The sequence below is a fragment of the Pelobates fuscus genome, chromosome 6 (genome assembly GCF_036172605.1).
Source record: "Pelobates fuscus isolate aPelFus1 chromosome 6, aPelFus1.pri, whole genome shotgun sequence".
Classification (NCBI taxonomy): domain Eukaryota; kingdom Metazoa; phylum Chordata; class Amphibia; order Anura; family Pelobatidae; genus Pelobates; species Pelobates fuscus.
Genome location: NC_086322.1, coordinates 7,848,541 through 7,862,366, shown reverse-complemented (window position 1 = coordinate 7,862,366; position 13,826 = coordinate 7,848,541). Strand labels below are relative to the sequence as shown.

At 35.3% G+C, this 13,826-nt stretch overlaps 8 non-coding genes across 8 annotated transcripts; all 8 read right to left on the bottom strand.

Annotated features, from left to right (window-relative positions):
- Positions 1-1,187: 1,187 nt before the first annotated feature.
- TRNAP-UGG (transfer RNA proline (anticodon UGG)) lies at positions 1,188-1,259 on the bottom strand. The gene has a single exon. It is a non-coding gene; the product is annotated as a tRNA-Pro (tRNA).
- Positions 1,260-3,387: 2,128 nt separating this feature from the next.
- Positions 3,388-3,459, bottom strand: TRNAP-UGG (transfer RNA proline (anticodon UGG)). Its single transcript has one exon. It is a non-coding gene; the product is annotated as a tRNA-Pro (tRNA).
- A 1,028-nt stretch (positions 3,460-4,487) lies between these two features.
- TRNAP-UGG (transfer RNA proline (anticodon UGG)) lies at positions 4,488-4,559 on the bottom strand. Its single transcript has one exon. It is a non-coding gene; the product is annotated as a tRNA-Pro (tRNA).
- A 1,028-nt stretch (positions 4,560-5,587) lies between these two features.
- On the bottom strand, positions 5,588-5,659 carry TRNAP-UGG (transfer RNA proline (anticodon UGG)). The gene has a single exon. It is a non-coding gene; the product is annotated as a tRNA-Pro (tRNA).
- Positions 5,660-6,687: 1,028 nt separating this feature from the next.
- Positions 6,688-6,759, bottom strand: TRNAP-UGG (transfer RNA proline (anticodon UGG)). The gene has a single exon. It is a non-coding gene; the product is annotated as a tRNA-Pro (tRNA).
- A 3,229-nt stretch (positions 6,760-9,988) lies between these two features.
- TRNAP-UGG (transfer RNA proline (anticodon UGG)) lies at positions 9,989-10,060 on the bottom strand. The gene has a single exon. It is a non-coding gene; the product is annotated as a tRNA-Pro (tRNA).
- Positions 10,061-11,088: 1,028 nt separating this feature from the next.
- On the bottom strand, positions 11,089-11,160 carry TRNAP-UGG (transfer RNA proline (anticodon UGG)). Its single transcript has one exon. It is a non-coding gene; the product is annotated as a tRNA-Pro (tRNA).
- Positions 11,161-12,188: 1,028 nt separating this feature from the next.
- TRNAP-UGG (transfer RNA proline (anticodon UGG)) lies at positions 12,189-12,260 on the bottom strand. The gene has a single exon. It is a non-coding gene; the product is annotated as a tRNA-Pro (tRNA).
- Positions 12,261-13,826: the final 1,566 nt, after the last annotated feature.

Sequence of the window (13,826 nt, the reverse complement as noted above, 5' to 3'; positions counted from 1 at the left end):
TGAAGGGTTTTGCTACAAATGATTTTTGCTGACTATATTAAACACAGTTGGAAGCTACGTGTTTCAAAAGAAAAACAACAATTGCTTGGGCTTGTCCGGGATTTAAACCCGGGACCTCTCGCACCCAAAGCGAGAATCATACCCCTAGACCAACGAGCCATTACATTAGTTGGGTTTTAGGAAAAAAATTGCCAGACTAACGCGCCAGTCAGCGTTTGTGTTCTCAAAATAGAAACAAAGTTTTCGTTTTGAAGTGAGGATTTTAAATTTCCTCAATAGGATCTGTTTTTCCAATATCATTTTCATTGTATGGGTAAATTAACAGTTGAGGTTTATGTACGATGGTGATAAATCATATTGACAGTTGTCAAAGTTGAGTCTGTTTCTGGTCAAATTGCTGGGGAAGACTTAAAATTTCCATTCATTTCTTAATTGTTTATGAGGGCTTTGTTGGTTTAGGAGAAATTTGTGGTTCAAATATATGTTGGAAAAGCACATGAAGGATTCAACTTTCTTTCTCATATTCTGCATGCTATCACCATGTTGAAAATAAAGTAAAGATGTGCAGAGGAGAAATTAATTATAAATAGTCTTGTGCAAAATAATGTTTGGGGAGGTTGGCCTGGTTCCATAACTTGAATCCACAGCCGAACGTAACGACTGCCTTGAATTTACCTTCACAGTTTTATTCATCGATACATTCAGGCGTGTACTGGAAGGAATTTGATTCAAACCTACCCTCTCCAACACATATTTGCACATGTCTAAGTATGAATAAAAATAGAATTCCGTATGTCAAAACATATATTTTTTTCCCCTTTGTTTGTTGTTAACAAAGATTTTGCAGTCTTAAGAAAGACTTTGCAGTCTTAAAAGCGTCATCTGAGCAGTTAGGACTTGCATTAATGACTTACGATAAACCATTGATTTTAAATGGTTGATAATGAAAACAACACATTTTTTATGATTTCTCTCATACAATTCTAAGTAAAAGCTAAACTTGTATTAATATAAGATGTTAGCTTTGAAAGGTGATATCAGAAGCACCAGGAAATATATATATTGATGGTGGCATGCCAACATCTTCTCTGTGGAGCACTTGAAGGGTTTTGCTACAAATGATTTTTGCTGACTATATTAAACACAGTTGGAAGCTACGTGTTTCAAAAGAAAAACACCAATTGCTTGGGCTCGTCCGGGATTTGAACCCGGGACCTCTCGCACCCAAAGCGAGAATCATACCCCTAGACCAACGAGCCATTACATTAGTTGGGTTTTAGGAAAAAAATTGCCAGACTAACGCGCCAGACAGCGTTTGTGTTCTCAAAATAGAAACAAAGTTTTCGTTTTGAAGTGAGGATTTTAAATTTCCTCAATAGGATCTGTTTTTCCTATATCATTTTCATTGTATGGGTAAATTAACAGTTGAGGTTTATGTACGATGGTGATAAATCATATTGACAGTTGTCAAAGTTGAGTCTGTTTCTGGTCAAATTGCTGGGGAAGACTTAAAATTTCCATTAATTTCTTAATTGTTTATGAGGGCTTTGTTGGTTTAGGAGAAATTTGTGGTTCAAATATATGTTGGAAAAGCACATGAAGGATTCAACTTTCTTTCTCATATTCTGCATGCTATCACCATGTTGAAAATAAAGTAAAGATGTGCAGAGGAGAAATTAATTATAAATAGTCTTGTGCAAAATAATGTTTGGGGAGGTTGGCCTGGTTCCATAACTTGAATCCACAGCCGAACGTAACGACTGCCTTGAATTTACCTTCACAGTTTTATTCATCGATACATTCAGGCGTGTACTGGAAGGAATTTGATTCAAACCTACCCTCTCCAACACATATTTGCACATGTCTAAGTATGAATAAAAATAGAATTCCGTATGTCAAAACATATATTTTTTTCCCCTTTGTTTGTTGTTAACAAAGATTTTGCAGTCTTAAGAAAGACTTTGCAGTCTTAAAAGCGTCATCTGAGCAGTTAGGACTTGCATTAATGACTTACGATAAACCATTGATTTTAAATGGTTGATAATGAAAACAACACATTTTTTATGATTTCTCTCATACAATTCTAAGTAAAAGCTAAACTTGTATTAATATAAGATGTTAGCTTTGAAAGGTGATATCAGAAGCACCAGGAAATATATATATTGATGGTGGCATGCCAACATCTTCTCTGTGGAGCACTTGAAGGGTTTTGCTACAAATGATTTTTGCTGACTATATTAAACACAGTTGGAAGCTACGTGTTTCAAAACAAAAACACCAATTGCTTGGGCTCGTCCGGGATTTGAACCCGGGACCTCTCGCACCCAAAGCGAGAATCATACCCCTAGACCAACAAGCCATTACATTAGTTGGGTTTTAGGAAAAAAATTGCCAGACTAACGCGCCAGACAGCGTTTGTGTTCTCAAAATAGAAACAAAGTTTTCGTTTTGAAGTGAGGATTTTAAATTTCCTCAATAGGATCTGTTTTTCCAATATCATTTTCATTGTATGGGTAAATTAACAGTTGAGGTTTATGTACGATGGTGATAAATCATATTGACAGTTGTCAAAGTTGAGTCTGTTTCTGGTCAAATTGCTGGGGAAGACTTAAAATTTCCATTCATTTCTTAATTGTTTATGAGGGCTTTGTTGGTTTAGGAGAAATTTGTGGTTCAAATATATGTTGGAAAAGCACATGAAGGATTCAACTTTCTTTCTCATATTCTGCATGCTATCACCATGTTGAAAATAAAGTAAAGATGTGCAGAGGAGAAATTAATTATAAATAGTCTTGTGCAAAATAATGTTTGGGGAGGTTGGCCTGGTTCCATAACTTGAATCCACAGCCGAACGTAACGACTGCCTTGAATTTACCTTCACAGTTTTATTCATCGATACATTCAGGCGTGTACTGGAAGGAATTTGATTCAAACCTACCCTCTTCAACACATATTTGCACATGTCTAAGTATGAATAAAAATAGAATTACGTATGTCAAAACATATATATTTTTCCCCTTTGTTTGTTGTTAACAAAGATTTTGCAGTCTTAAGAAAGACTTTGCAGTCTTAAAAGCGTCATCTGAGCAGTTAGGACTTGCATTAATGACTTACGATAAACCATTGATTTTAAATGGTTGATAATGAAAACAACACATTTTTTATGATTTCTCTCATACAATTCTAAGTAAAAGCTAAACTTGTATTAATATAAGATGTTAGCTTTGAAAGGTGATATCAGAAGCACCAGGAAATATATATATTGATGGTGGCATGCCAACATCTTCTCTGTGGAGCACTTGAAGGGTTTTGCTACAAATGATTTTTGCTGACTATATTAAACACAGTTGGAAGCTACGTGTTTCAAAACAAAAACACCAATTGCTTGGGCTCGTCCGGGATTTGAACCCGGGACCTCTCGCACCCAAAGCGAGAATCATACCCCTAGACCAACGAGCCATTACATTAGTTGGGTTTTAGGAAAAAAATTGCCAGACTAACGCGCCAGACAGCGTTTGTGTTCTCAAAATAGAAACAAAGTTTTCGTTTTGAAGTGAGGATTTTAAATTTCCTCAATAGGATCTGTTTTTCCAATATCATTTTCATTGTATGGGTAAATTAACAGTTGAGGTTTATGTACGATGGTGATAAATCATATTGACAGTTGTCAAAGTTGAGTCTGTTTCTGGTCAAATTGCTGGGGAAGACTTAAAATTTCCATTCATTTCTTAATTGTTTATGAGGGCTTTGTTGGTTTAGGAGAAATTTGTGGTTCAAATATATGTTGGAAAAGCACATGAAGGATTCAACTTTCTTTCTCATATTCTGCATGCTATCACCATGTTGAAAATAAAGTAAAGATGTGCAGAGGAGAAATTAATTATAAATAGTCTTGTGCAAAATAATGTTTGGGGAGGTTGGCCTGGTTCCATGACTTGAATCCACAGCCGAACGTAACGACTGCCTTGAATTTACCTTCACAGTTTTATTCATCGATACATTCAGGCGTGTACTGGAAGGAATTTGATTCAAACCTACCCTCTTCAACACATATTTGCACATGTCTAAGTATGAATAAAAATAGAATTACGTATGTCAAAACATATATTTTTTTCCCCTTTGTTTGTTGTTAACAAAGATTTTGCAGTCTTAAGAAAGACTTTGCAGTCTTAAAAGCGTCATCTGAGCAGTTAGGACTTGCATTAATGACTTACGATAAACCATTGATTTTAAATGGTTGATAATGAAAACAACACATTTTTTATGATTTCTCTCATACAATTCTAAGTAAAAGCTAAACTTGTATTAATATAAGATGTTAGCTTTGAAAGGTGATATCAGAAGCACCAGGAAATATATATATTGATGGTGGCATGCCAACATCTTCTCTGTGGAGCACTTGAAGGGTTTTGCTACAAATGATTTTTGCTGACTATATTAAACACAGTTGGAAGCTACGTGTTTCAAAAGAAAAACACCAATTGCTTGGGCTCGTCCGGGATTTGAACCCGGGACCTCTCGCACCCAAAGCGAGAATCATACCCCTAGACCAACGAGCCATTACATTAGTTGGGTTTTAGGAAAAAAATTGCCAGACTAACGCGCCAGACAGCGTTTGTGTTCTCAAAATAGAAACAAAGTTTTCGTTTTGAAGTGAGGATTTTAAATTTCCTCAATAGGATCTGTTTTTCCAATATCATTTTCATTGTATGGGTAAATTAACAGTTGAGGTTTATGTACGATGGTGATAAATCATATTGACAGTTGTCAAAGTTGAGTCTGTTTCTGGTCAAATTGCTGGGGAAGACTTAAAATTTCCATTCATTTCTTAATTGTTTATGAGGGCTTTGTTGGTTTAGGAGAAATTTGTGGTTCAAATATATGTTGGAAAAGCACATGAAGGATTCAACTTTCTTTCTCATATTCTGCATGCTATCACCATGTTGAAAATAAAGTAAAGATGTGCAGAGGAGAAATTAATTATAAATAGTCTTGTGCAAAATAATGTTTGGGGAGGTTGGCCTGGTTCCATAACTTGAATCCACAGCCGAACGTAACGACTGCCTTGAATTTACCTTCACAGTTTTATTCATCGATACATTCAGGCGTGTACTGGAAGGAATTTGATTCAAACCTACCCTCTCCAACACATATTTGCACATGTCTAAGTATGAATAAAAATAGAATTCCGTATGTCAAAACATATATTTTTTTCCCCTTTGTTTGTTGTTAACAAAGATTTTGCAGTCTTAAGAAAGACTTTGCAGTCTTAAAAGCGTCATCTGAGCAGTTAGGACTTGCATTAATGACTTACGATAAACCATTGATTTTAAATGGTTGATAATGAAAACAACACATTTTTTATGATTTCTCTCATACAATTCTAAGTAAAAGCTAAACTTGTATTAATATAAGATGTTAGCTTTGAAAGGTGATATCAGAAGCACCAGGAAATATATATATTGATGGTGGCATGCCAACATCTTCTCTGTGGAGCACTTGAAGGGTTTTGCTACAAATGATTTTTGCTGACTATATTAAACACAGTTGGAAGCTACGTGTTTCAAAAGAAAAACACCAATTGCTTGGGCTCGTCCGGGATTTGAACCCGGGACCTCTCGCACCCAAAGCGAGAATCATACCCCTAGACCAACGAGCCATTACATTAGTTGGGTTTTAGGAAAAAAATTGCCAGACTAACGCGCCAGACAGCGTTTGTGTTCTCAAAATAGAAACAAAGTTTTCGTTTTGAAGTGAGGATTTTAAATTTCCTCAATAGGATCTGTTTTTCCAATATCATTTTCATTGTATGGGTAAATTAACAGTTGAGGTTTATGTACGATGGTGATAAATCATATTGACAGTTGTCAAAGTTGAGTCTGTTTCTGGTCAAATTGCTGGGGAAGACTTAAAATTTCCATTCATTTCTTAATTGTTTATGAGGGCTTTGTTGGTTTAGGAGAAATTTGTGGTTCAAATATATGTTGGAAAAGCACATGAAGGATTCAACTTTCTTTCTCATATTCTGCATGCTATCACCATGTTGAAAATAAAGTAAAGATGTGCAGAGGAGAAATTAATTATAAATAGTCTTGTGCAAAATAATGTTTGGGGAGGTTGGCCTGGTTCCATAACTTGAATCCACAGCCGAACGTAACGACTGCCTTGAATTTACCTTCACAGTTTTATTCATCGATACATTCAGGCGTGTACTGGAAGGAATTTGATTCAAACCTACCCTCTCCAACACATATTTGCACATGTCTAAGTATGAATAAAAATAGAATTCCGTATGTCAAAACATATATTTTTTTCCCCTTTGTTTGTTGTTAACAAAGATTTTGCAGTCTTAAGAAAGACTTTGCAGTCTTAAAAGCGTCATCTGAGCAGTTAGGACTTGCATTAATGACTTACGATAAACCATTGATTTTAAATGGTTGATAATGAAAACAACACATTTTTTATGATTTCTCTCATACAATTCTAAGTAAAAGCTAAACTTGTATTAATATAAGATGTTAGCTTTGAAAGGTGATATCAGAAGCACCAGGAAATATATATATTGATGGTGGCATGCCAACATCTTCTCTGTGGAGCACTTGAAGGGTTTTGCTACAAATGATTTTTGCTGACTATATTAAACACAGTTGGAAGCTACGTGTTTCAAAAGAAAAACAACAATTGCTTGGGCTCGTCCGGGATTTGAACCCGGGACCTCTCGCACCCAAAGCGAGAATCATACCCCTAGACCAACGAGCCATTACATTAGTTGGGTTTTAGGAAAAAAAATTGCCAGACTAACGCGCCAGACAGCGTTTGTGTTCTCAAAATAGAAACAAAGTTTTCGTTTTGAAGTGAGGATTTTAAATTTCCTCAATAGGATCTGTTTTTCCAATATCATTTTCATTGTATGGGTAAATTAACAGTTGAGGTTTATGTACGATGGTGATAAATCATATTGACAGTTGTCAAAGTTGAGTCTGTTTCTGGTCAAATTGCTGGGGAAGACTTAAAATTTCCATTCATTTCTTAATTGTTTATGAGGGCTTTGTTGGTTTAGGAGAAATTTGTGGTTCAAATATATGTTGGAAAAGCACATGAAGGATTCAACTTTCTTTCTCATATTCTGCATGCTATCACCATGTTGAAAATAAAGTAAAGATGTGCAGAGGAGAAATTAATTATAAATAGTCTTGTGCAAAATAATGTTTGGGGAGGTTGGCCTGGTTCCATAACTTGAATCCACAGCCGAACGTAACGACTGCCTTGAATTTACCTTTACAGTTTTATTCATCGATACATTCAGGCGTGTACTGGAAGGAATTTGATTCAAACCTACCCTCTCCAACACATATTTGCACATGTCTAAGTATGAATAAAAATAGAATTCCGTATGTCAAAACATATATTTTTTTCCCCTTTGTTTGTTGTTAACAAAGATTTTGCAGTCTTAAGAAAGACTTTGCAGTCTTAAAAGCGTCATCTGAGCAGTTAGGACTTGCATTAATGACTTACGATAAACCATTGATTTTAAATGGTTGATAATGAAAACAACACATTTTTTATGATTTCTCTCATACAATTCTAAGTAAAAGCTAAACTTGTATTAATATAAGATGTTAGCTTTGAAAGGTGATATCAGAAGCACCAGGAAATATATATATTGATGGTGGCATGCCAACATCTTCTCTGTGGAGCACTTGAAGGGTTTTGCTACAAATGATTTTTGCTGACTATATTAAACACAGTTGGAAGCTACGTGTTTCAAAAGAAAAACAACAATTGCTTGGGCTTGTCCGGGATTTAAACCCGGGACCTCTCGCACCCAAAGCGAGAATCATACCCCTAGACCAACGAGCCATTACATTAGTTGGGTTTTAGGAAAAAAATTGCCAGACTAACGCGCCAGACAGCGTTTGTGTTCTCAAAATAGAAACAAAGTTTTCGTTTTGAAGTGAGGATTTTAAATTTCCTCAATAGGATCTGTTTTTCCAATATCATTTTCATTGTATGGGTAAATTAACAGTTGAGGTTTATGTACGATGGTGATAAATCATATTGACAGTTGTCAAAGTTGAGTCTGTTTCTGGTCAAATTGCTGGGGAAGACTTAAAATTTCCATTCATTTCTTAATTGTTTATGAGGGCTTTGTTGGTTTAGGAGAAATTTGTGGTTCAAATATATGTTGGAAAAGCACATGAAGGATTCAACTTTCTTTCTCATATTCTGCATGCTATCACCATGTTGAAAATAAAGTAAAGATGTGCAGAGGAGAAATTAATTATAAATAGTCTTGTGCAAAATAATGTTTGGGGAGGTTGGCCTGGTTCCATAACTTGAATCCACAGCCGAACGTAACGACTGCCTTGAATTTACCTTTACAGTTTTATTCATCGATACATTCAGGCGTGTACTGGAAGGAATTTGATTCAAACCTACCCTCTCCAACACATATTTGCACATGTCTAAGTATGAATAAAAATAGAATTCCGTATGTCAAAACATATATTTTTTTCCCCTTTGTTTGTTGTTAACAAAGATTTTGCAGTCTTAAGAAAGACTTTGCAGTCTTAAAAGCGTCATCTGAGCAGTTAGGACTTGCATTAATGACTTACGATAAACCATTGATTTTAAATGGTTGATAATGAAAACAACACATTTTTTATGATTTCTCTCATACAATTCTAAGTAAAAGCTAAACTTGTATTAATATAAGATGTTAGCTTTGAAAGGTGATATCAGAAGCACCAGGAAATATATATATTGATGGTGGCATGCCAACATCTTCTCTGTGGAGCACTTGAAGGGTTTTGCTACAAATGATTTTTGCTGACTATATTAAACACAGTTGGAAGCTACGTGTTTCAAAAGAAAAACAACAATTGCTTGGGCTTGTCCGGGATTTAAACCCGGGACCTCTCGCACCCAAAGCGAGAATCATACCCCTAGACCAACAAGCCATTACATTAGTTGGGTTTTAGGAAAAAAATTGCCAGACTAACGCGCCAGACAGCGTTTGTGTTCTCAAAATAGAAACAAAGTTTTCGTTTTGAAGTGAGGATTTTAAATTTCCTCAATAGGATCTGTTTTTCCAATATCATTTTCATTGTATGGGTAAATTAACAGTTGAGGTTTATGTACGATGGTGATAAATCATATTGACAGTTGTCAAAGTTGAGTCTGTTTCTGGTCAAATTGCTGGGGAAGACTTAAAATTTCCATTCATTTCTTAATTGTTTATGAGGGCTTTGTTGGTTTAGGAGAAATTTGTGGTTCAAATATATGTTGGAAAAGCACATGAAGGATTCAACTTTCTTTCTCATATTCTGCATGCTATCACCATGTTGAAAATAAAGTAAAGATGTGCAGAGGAGAAATTAATTATAAATAGTCTTGTGCAAAATAATGTTTGGGGAGGTTGGCCTGGTTCCATGACTTGAATCCACAGCCGAACGTAACGACTGCCTTGAATTTACCTTCACAGTTTTATTCATCGATACATTCAGGCGTGTACTGGAAGGAATTTGATTCAAACCTACCCTCTTCAACACATATTTGCACATGTCTAAGTATGAATAAAAATAGAATTACGTATGTCAAAACATATATTTTTTTCCCCTTTGTTTGTTGTTAACAAAGATTTTGCAGTCTTAAGAAAGACTTTGCAGTCTTAAAAGCGTCATCTGAGCAGTTAGGACTTGCATTAATGACTTACGATAAACCATTGATTTTAAATGGTTGATAATGAAAACAACACATTTTTTATGATTTCTCTCATACAATTCTAAGTAAAAGCTAAACTTGTATTAATATAAGATGTTAGCTTTGAAAGGTGATATCAGAAGCACCAGGAAATATATATATTGATGGTGGCATGCCAACATCTTCTCTGTGGAGCACTTGAAGGGTTTTGCTACAAATGATTTTTGCTGACTATATTAAACACAGTTGGAAGCTACGTGTTTCAAAAGAAAAACACAAATTGCTTGGGCTCGTCCGGGATTTGAACCCGGGACCTCTCGCACCCAAAGCGAGAATCATACCCCTAGACCAACGAGCCATTACATTAGTTGGGTTTTAGGAAAAAAATTGCCAGACTAACGCGCCAGACAGCGTTTGTGTTCTCAAAATAGAAACAAAGTTTTCGTTTTGAAGTGAGGATTTTAAATTTCCTCAATAGGATCTGTTTTTCCAATATCATTTTCATTGTATGGGTAAATTAACAGTTGAGGTTTATGTACGATGGTGATAAATCATATTGACAGTTGTCAAAGTTGAGTCTGTTTCTGGTCAAATTGCTGGGGAAGACTTAAAATTTCCATTCATTTCTTAATTGTTTATGAGGGCTTTGTTGGTTTAGGAGAAAATTGTGGTTCAAATATATGTTGGAAAAGCACATGAAGGATTCAACTTTCTTTCTCATATTCTGCATGCTATCACCATGTTGAAAATAAAGTAAAGATGTGCAGAGGAGAAATTAATTATAAATAGTCTTGTGCAAAATAATGTTTGGGGAGGTTGGCCTGGTTCCATAACTTGAATCCACAGCCGAACGTAACGACTGCCTTGAATTTACCTTCACAGTTTTATTCATCGATACATTCAGGCGTGTACTGGAAGGAATTTGATTCAAACCTACCCTCTCCAACACATATTTGCACATGTATAAGTATGAATAAAAATAGAATTCCGTATGTCAAAACATATATTTTTTTCCCCTTTGTTTGTTGTTAACAAAGATTTTGCAGTCTTAAGAAAGACTTTGCAGTCTTAAAAGCGTCATCTGAGCAGTTAGGACTTGCATTAATGACTTACGATAAACCATTGATTTTAAATGGTTGATAATGAAAACAACACATTTTTTATGATTTCTCTCATACAATTCTAAGTAAAAGCTAAACTTGTATTAATATAAGATGTTAGCTTTGAAAGGTGATATCAGAAGCACCAGGAAATATATATATTGATGGTGGCATGCCAACATCTTCTCTGTGGAGCACTTGAAGGGTTTTGCTACAAATGATTTTTGCTGACTATATTAAACACAGTTGGAAGCTACGTGTTTCAAAAGAAAAACACCAATTGCTTGGGCTCGTCCGGGATTTGAACCCGGGACCTCTCGCACCCAAAGCGAGAATCATACCCCTAGACCAACGAGCCATTACATTAGTTGGGTTTTAGGAAAAAAATTGCCAGACTAACGCGCCAGACAGCGTTTGTGTTCTCAAAATAGAAACAAAGTTTTCGTTTTGAAGTGAGGATTTTAAATTTCCTCAATAGGATCTGTTTTTCCAATATCATTTTCATTGTATGGGTAAATTAACAGTTGAGGTTTATGTACGATGGTGATAAATCATATTGACAGTTGTCAAAGTTGAGTCTGTTTCTGGTCAAATTGCTGGGGAAGACTTAAAATTTCCATTCATTTCTTAATTGTTTATGAGGGCTTTGTTGGTTTAGGAGAAATTTGTGGTTCAAATATATGTTGGAAAAGCACATGAAGGATTCAACTTTCTTTCTCATATTCTGCATGCTATCACCATGTTGAAAATAAAGTAAAGATGTGCAGAGGAGAAATTAATTATAAATAGTCTTGTGCAAAATAATGTTTGGGGAGGTTGGCCTGGTTCCATAACTTGAATCCACAGCCGAACGTAACGACTGCCTTGAATTTACCTTCACAGTTTTATTCATCGATACATTCAGGCGTGTACTGGAAGGAATTTGATTCAAACCTACCCTCTCCAACACATATTTGCACATGTCTAAGTATGAATAAAAATAGAATTCCGTATGTCAAAACATATATTTTTTTCCCCTTTGTTTGTTGTTAACAAAGATTTTGCAGTCTTAAGAAAGACTTTGCAGTCTTAAAAGCGTCATCTGAGCAGTTAGGACTTGCATTAATGACTTACGATAAACCATTGATTTTAAATGGTTGATAATGAAAACAACACATTTTTTATGATTTCTCTCATACAATTCTAAGTAAAAGCTAAACTTGTATTAATATAAGATGTTAGCTTTGAAAGGTGATATCAGAAGCACCAGGAAATATATATATTGATGGTGGCATGCCAACATCTTCTCTGTGGAGCACTTGAAGGGTTTTGCTACAAATGATTTTTGCTGACTATATTAAACACAGTTGGAAGCTACGTGTTTCAAAAGAAAAACAACAATTGCTTGGGCTCGTCCGGGATTTGAACCCGGGACCTCTCGCACCCAAAGCGAGAATCATACCCCTAGACCAACGAGCCATTACATTAGTTGGGTTTTAGGAAAAAAAATTGCCAGACTAACGCGCCAGACAGCGTTTGTGTTCTCAAAATAGAAACAAAGTTTTCGTTTTGAAGTGAGGATTTTAAATTTCCTCAATAGGATCTGTTTTTCCAATATCATTTTCATTGTATGGGTAAATTAACAGTTGAGGTTTATGTACGATGGTGATAAATCATATTGACAGTTGTCAAAGTTGAGTCTGTTTCTGGTCAAATTGCTGGGGAAGACTTAAAATTTCCATTCATTTCTTAATTGTTTATGAGGGCTTTGTTGGTTTAGGAGAAATTTGTGGTTCAAATATATGTTGGAAAAGCACATGAAGGATTCAACTTTCTTTCTCATATTCTGCATGCTATCACCATGTTGAAAATAAAGTAAAGATGTGCAGAGGAGAAATTAATTATAAATAGTCTTGTGCAAAATAATGTTTGGGGAGGTTGGCCTGGTTCCATAACTTGAATCCACAGCCGAACGTAACGACTGCCTTGAATTTACCTTTACAGTTTTATTCATCGATACATTCAGGCGTGTACTGGAAGGAATTTGATTCAAACCTACCCTCTCCAACACATATTTGCACATGTCTAAGTATGAATAAAAATAGAATTCCGTATGTCAAAACATATATTTTTTTCCCCTTTGTTTGTTGTTAACAAAGATTTTGCAGTCTTAAGAAAGACTTTGCAGTCTTAAAAGCGTCATCTGAGCAGTTAGGACTTGCATTAATGACTTACGATAAACCATTGATTTTAAATGGTTGATAATGAAAACAACACATTTTTTATGATTTCTCTCATACAATTCTAAGTAAAAGCTAAACTTGTATTAATATAAGATGTTAGCTTTGAAAGGTGATATCAGAAGCACCAGGAAATATATATATTGATGGTGGCATGCCAACATCTTCTCTGTGGAGCACTTGAAGGGTTTTGCTACAAATGATTTTTGCTGACTATATTAAACACAGTTGGAAGCTACGTGTTTCAAAAGAAAAACAACAATTGCTTGGGCTTGTCCGGGATTTAAACCCGGGACCTCTCGCACCCAAAGCGAGAATCATACCCCTAGACCAACGAGCCATTACATTAGTTGGGTTTTAGGAAAAAAATTGCCAGACTAACGCGCCAGACAGCGTTTGTGTTCTCAAAATAGAAACAAAGTTTTCGTTTTGAAGTGAGGATTTTAAATTTCCTCAATAGGATCTGTTTTTCCAATATCATTTTCATTGTATGGGTAAATTAACAGTTGAGGTTTATGTACGATGGTGATAAATCATATTGACAGTTGTCAAAGTTGAGTCTGTTTCTGGTCAAATTGCTGGGGAAGACTTAAAATTTCCATTCATTTCTTAATTGTTTATGAGGGCTTTGTTGGTTTAGGAGAAATTTGTGGTTCAAATATATGTTGGAAAAGCACATGAAGGATTCAACTTTCTTTCTCATATTCTGCATGCTATCACCATGTTGAAAATAAAGTAAAGATGTGCAGAGGAGAAATTAATTATAAATAGTCTTGTGCAAAATAATGTTTGGGGAGGTTGGCCT